The 6,212-nt window shown below is 43.6% G+C and overlaps 1 pseudogene; it reads right to left on the bottom strand.

Moving 5' to 3' along the window:
* Window positions 1-1,358: 1,358 nt before the first annotated feature.
* On the bottom strand, window positions 1,359-2,656 carry LOC113186036 (pre-mRNA-splicing factor CWC25 homolog pseudogene; annotated as a pseudogene).
* Window positions 2,657-6,212: the final 3,556 nt, after the last annotated feature.

The raw sequence follows: 6,212 nt of genomic DNA, 5'->3' as shown, positions 1-6,212 counted from the left end.
CCAATAAAAAAAGAGAAAAAAAAGATATCGTGTTCACTTACAAAAAAAGTTCAACAAAAAATTGTCTAGGAAATTCCTGTCAAATGAGGGCTTCTGGTGAAGGAATAAAGGGAAAAGCAGTTAAAACAGGGAAGTGGCCACTTGAGTTTGTTTTTGTTTGGGGGAACTTTTTTTTTTTTTTTTTTAAAGAGAGAGTGAGAGAGAGAGGGGGACAGAGAGAGAGAATTTTAACATTTATTTATTTTTTCTTAGTTCTCGGCGGACACAACATCTTCATTTTTTTGTATGTGGTCCTGAGGATCGAACCCGGGCCGCACGCATGCCAGGCGAGCGCGCTACCGCTTGAGCCACATCCCCAGCCCAACTTTTTTTTTTTAATAGCTACAAAATAGTAGGAAACAACCCCTGAAAATCTAGCATTGTACATGATAAAATAAGAAGCCATGTAATAAACAGCTTCCATTTTATTTTCTTTTAGGAGCAGGGAACATAATAGCAATGTGGTCCGGACTCCTAAAAACTCGCCTATACTGCTGCACTGCTCACACAGGGGAGACTTGGAGCAGGGAGATCAGATAGATAGCCTAGATTCTATCGATAATCCCAGGCTTCTCCTAAATGTGCCCTATTCAGAGAAAAATAAGCTGACCTACCTTACTGCGCCACTCACAAGGTTCATTGTGGCTGTACTATATTACATAATAAAATCACTTAGCAAACAAGATACTCTCACAAAGCTAAACTTTTTTTTAAAGTATGTAAAAAAAATATGCATTTGTACATATACACATTATATTTTTACAAACCAAATAGTTAACAGTTCACTTAGAGCTTTTTGTATTCTCTTCCAGGTCCTTTGTCACTCACTTGGCTGTTCCCTAATCTGACATCATTCTGTTATATTATTTACTAGATCAAGTAAATTCATGTATCCCAGTTAGCACAATCTATCCAAGTGGCTCTGGAGAGAGATCAGAATGGAAGGATCTATCCTGAGGCAGTGAAATAGGTCTATTCACACAAGTGTGAGGAAAGAGGTGTCATGAGCATCACAAACCCAGCAGGCTGCCTTCCAGAGTAAGATGAATATTCCCAATGGTATGGCTCAGTGCCTGCCCATTAAAACAGAGTCAAAACCCACTCTGCATACTGCAAAAGCTACTTAGGATCTCATAATCAGGTCACACTGATTCACAAAGGAAGCAAAATATTTCAGGAATTGATGGGCGAGGGTCACTTTGAACAGTGGTGGTTTGAAATCTGTGGAAGAAGTCACTGAACTCTTATAAAGAGAATTTTTAAGGGGTTAGCAGCCTCCCTGAAAAATTCAGGAAAACCAATAAGAAAAAGAATGGTTTTCATCTTTTCATAAAGTTCTTCTCCAGAGCCACTGAGGTTCTCGGTAGAGAGTGGATATTCCGTTTCACCGGATCCTCCAGGGAAGAAGTAGATGCACTCTCTCGCTTCATGCGGTGGATGAACTTCCCATCCCGGGAGTCTCGCTTCTCCAGCCTCCGTTCCCGTTCGTGCCTTTTGAGGATGTTCAGCCTCTCCTCTTCCCTCCACTTAGCATTTTCCATCATCTCCTGCCGTTTTCGTTCCAGTTCCTCTGCTGAGAGTTTTCTGGTATATCCAGAAGCATGCCGCCTCTGATAGACCTCCTTTTTAGGTGATGGGCTCTTAGTCTGGTCCCTCTGTCTCCTGTTTGCCTTAGAGTTGTGCAGTTTGCTGGGCCCTGGGGGCCGTGACCTTCTGCCTAGGGATCGAGACCTCTTGTCCCGGGACCCTGCTTCCCTATTGCTCTTGCTGCCAGGAACGGTTCTTCATCCCATATGCTCCCTTCTGCCCAGCCATCAGAGTACCCTGTTGTCCCTGGTTACGGTCAGAGTCCCTGACCTGTAAGCCATATCCAGGGACTTTAGACAAAACAGGAAAGGAATCTGCCATCTTCTTTTGAGATCTCCCCCGGCTGGGCTCGGCGTCCATGCTGGAGCCATCGCTACTGGAGCTTCTGTGCTTGTGTTTCTTGTGCTTCTTTTTCTTCTTCTCCTTTTTCTTCTTCTCCTTTTTTTTCCCCCAAACTCATTTGCAACAATTCTTTGATTTTCTTCATTTTCACAGGATTGTTCAACACCTCTCTATTTTTCTCCTCCTCTTTCTTCCCGATGAAGAAGAGTGGGTCCTCCCGGGGATCTTGCTGGCCATGTCAAGCAGGGAACTGGCACCAGACGGAGCAAAAAGAGAGCCCCGAAGGAGTCCTGTCTCAGAAGAACATCCCCCCTCCTTCTCCTCCATCTTCTCAAAAACATATTTGTCAATGGGGCGCCCCAGCAGGTACGCATCACGATTCACCATCCCACCAGGACCCTGGCACATCCAGTCCAACTTTTCTTCTTTTTTCTTGACAGCCCCACACCCTCGGCATCGCGCTGCCTCTCTCCCCGGGCCCTCTGCTCTCGCAGTTCGCGCTGCAGTTCCTCGATCTTCTTCCGCTCTGCCTCAGGCTTCTGCTCGGCCTTCCACACTTTCTCCACATTGCGAAGGGTCTGTGGGTGCCAGCTTTTCTTCAAATTCAGGTCTCCGCCTCCCATGACGACAGAGACGTCTTCTCGCTACACGGATGTGGAAGATTCAGGGAAGATCAAGAAGAACCGTAGGGGAAGAGTTCAGGGACGACCTCTCCGAACCTGGCACTGGCGGCCACTTTCATCGCCCGGTCATAGCTTCATTGTTTAAAGCCCTAATGAGAACACAGGCTGCCTGGGGGAGATGTATAAGTTTCTTAATATTGATTTTCCCAACTATCAGATAGGATTATGATAATACCTTTCTCATACCGTTTTTGTGATGATTAAATGAGTGGATGTTTGAACAATCTTTAGAATAATAACCAGAACACAGAAAGCAGCATGTAAATGTTAGCTATTACATTTCTTTTCTTCTCCTTGCTCCTATATTATATATAGGGAAATCAAGATATCACAATTACATAATAGGGGTGGTACTTGAACTCAGGTCTCCTGATCCTAAGTTTGATGTTCTGTCCATCACTGTGCATATCCTGTAGCTAACCACCTATTGCAAAGTTGCCTTGGGAAGAGTGTTAGAACCTAAACCCTGAGGATATGTTTTAGTCAGTTTTGGGCTGCTAGAACAGAATTACACAGCCTGAGAAATTCATAATTAACAAAATTTTATTTAGTTCATAGGAGGTTCAGAATTCAGGGCCCATATCTAGTGAGGGCCTTCTAGCTGCTTCATACCACAGCGAAAGACACCAAATGGCAAGAGAGAGCAGAGGATTGAATTCACTTTTGTAACAAACCCATTCCTGCAACAACAACCCACTTTTGCGATAATAACATTAGTCCGATCATGAAGGCAGACCTTCATAATCTAATCACCTCTTAAAGGCACCCCCGTCCAATCTGTTGCATGGGGGGGGGGGATGATATTTCCAAACCTTGAACTCTGGGGGATGCATTCAAACCACAGTGGGTTTTATGAGAACTAATGAGGAAGCATCTCAATGCTTCTGCTCCTGATTGGAGAACCAGGCTACTCCAAGTTGACCTGCCCAGATGGGCTTCCATGCCTGTATAATTGAAGAAGAGGAAGAAGGCTTAGTAATAATAATAAAAAATTTGGAGAACTATTTTGCAAAAATAATTCTGCAGTCAAAAATATATCTTCTAGTGTTTTAGAAATCAGGAAGTACAGAAATCACAAGAACCACTACCAATGATCTCATCGGCCAGAGGCAGCAAAGTGAGTGATTCACAGGAAGATGCCTGGGAGCTGCATTCCAAACTTCCAACTGCTTCCTGTCAGCTAAAGCCCTAGGCCTGTTCGCCACTCATAAAATTATGATAGCCTCTCTTTTCCTTCTGTTCTCCAAATCTCACATGAGCACCTCTTGCTGATAGAAAGCAGTCTTCATCCTGTTGTCAAGGGAATCTGGGAAATGTAGTTTTGAGCCTTCCAGCCCTCAAAATATAGGGGAAAGCCTAGAAGGAAAAGAGAATGTTCCTAAAATGCCAATAATTTGGTATGATCTATACCTTTGGCCATCAGTGAAATTCATATATTTTCTTCTATTTATATCTCACTTTCAAACAACATAATGACAATTTCATGCTTCCTCCTAATATGATTCATCTATCCCTCACTTCCACCAGGCGACCAGCACACTGGTTTCATTAAAGAGGTTCGTGGCATAAAAGTTAACTAGTGAGATCAAAATAAACACACAGACTCAATTACCTTTTTTTATGACCAGGTCTGAGACAACTCTCACCTCTCTGGCTCACACCTCAAACTACCTGGTAGGGCAGCAAGGCTTACTCAGCACTAGCAGGAGAGGGAGAGAGAGAGAGAGAGAGAGAGAGAGAGAGAGAGAGAGAGAGAGAGAGGGAGTGGCCTTTTATTGGGGAACAAGAAATTCAGGGGAAAATTCCATCCAATGAAGGTCGAGGGGGGCAGCATTCCAAGGTCAGGGTCAGTGATTGGCCTCAGGATCAGTGATCAGACACACCCCCACACGGACAGGCTCTCGAACCTGGAGAGGGTGGGGAAAGCTCCGACACAGTTTAGCCAGAGCGCCTCACACCCAATCCGGGAGGTGCCCAATCACCTGCAAGAAAGGCTTCCCACACCTCACATGAGTGAAAGTATTATTATGGGATGAATTATATTTCCTCAAAATTCATACATTGAAGTCCCAGCCCCTAATATCTCAGAATGGAACTGTATTTAGAGACAGGTTGGCCTTGACAGAGGTAATTCAACTACAATGAGGTGGTTTGGGTTGGCCCTAAACCTGATGTGACTAGTGTTTTTGTAAGAAGCCATTTGGACACAAAGAGGGACACCAGGAATGTGCACACACACAGAAAAGACCATGTGAGGACACAGCCAGAAGGAGGCCATTTGCAAACCCAGAAGAGAAACCAGACCTGCTGACACCTTGATCTCAGACTTGCAGCCTCCAGAGCTGTGAGAAAATGAATTTGTTGTGTAAACCATCCAGTCTGTGGTATTTTGTTATGGCAGAATGCTATGCTTTGAATATATCGGGTCCCATCAAAACTCATGATGAAGCATAATTCTTCAATGTGGCAGTTTTGGGAGGTGGGATCTGGTGGAGGTGTTTTGGATCACAGGGATTGAGCAGAATAGAATGAGTAGAATAATACTATGTCCTCAGAATGGGTAAATTTTTCCTTTCAAGGGACTGGATTAGTTACCACCAGAACATGCTGTTATAAAGCAAGATTACTGCTACAGCTTTGTCTCTTCCATATGTTACCACTTGACCTTTTACTTTTCTTCCTTTTTTTTTTTTTTTTTTTGCAGGGGGCAGGGGTCCTAGGGATTGAACCCAGAGGCATTTTACCACTGAGCTATATCCCCAACTCCTTTTATTTTTTATTTTGAGACAGGGTCTCGCTAAATTGCTAAAGATCTCACTAAATTGCTGAGGTTGACCTGAAACTTGGAATTCTCCTGCTTGGGGCTCCTGAGTTGTTAGGATTACAGGTGTTCGCCATCGTGCCTGGCTGACCTGCTTTTCTTTCTTTCTTATGGGGGGGATGGTACTGGGGATTGAACTCAGGGGCACTCAACCACTGACATGTCCCTAGCTCTCTTTTGTATTTTATTAGAGATAGGGTCTCACTGAGTTGCTTAGTGCCTTCTTAAATTGCTAAGGCTGGCTTTGAACTTGCAATCCTCCTGCCTCAGCCTTCCAAACCACTGGGATTGCAGTTGTGCGCCTTCCTACTCAGCTCTGGCTGACCTACTTCCTATCATGAGACCCTCACTGGAAACCAAGCAGACGAAGGTAGCTGCCCATTCTTGGACTTACAACTTCTAGAACCATGAGCCAAAATAAATCTCTTTTTTTTTAAAGTAAATTACTCCCAAATCTTCATCTGACTTTTTAACAATACTCCTAAAACACAAAAAGTAAAATTACGAATCATTAAATGGGATGGATTAAAAAAAAAAGCTTCTTCTCAGCAAAAGAAGCAATCACTAATGTGAAGAGATGGCCTATAGAATGGAAAAAAGTCTTTACCACATGCACCTCAGATATAGCATTAGTCTCCATGATACATAAAGAACCCAAAAAAACACCAAAAAGCTGCAAATAACCCAATCAATAAATGGGCTAAAGAACTGAATAGTCACTTCACAGAACAAAAAATACA

The sequence above is a fragment of the Urocitellus parryii genome, chromosome 11 (genome assembly GCF_045843805.1).
Source record: "Urocitellus parryii isolate mUroPar1 chromosome 11, mUroPar1.hap1, whole genome shotgun sequence".
Taxonomy (NCBI): Eukaryota; Metazoa; Chordata; class Mammalia; order Rodentia; family Sciuridae; genus Urocitellus; species Urocitellus parryii.
The sequence above is the reverse complement of the archived record's forward strand: the minus strand, read 5'-3'. Positions and strand labels throughout refer to the sequence as shown.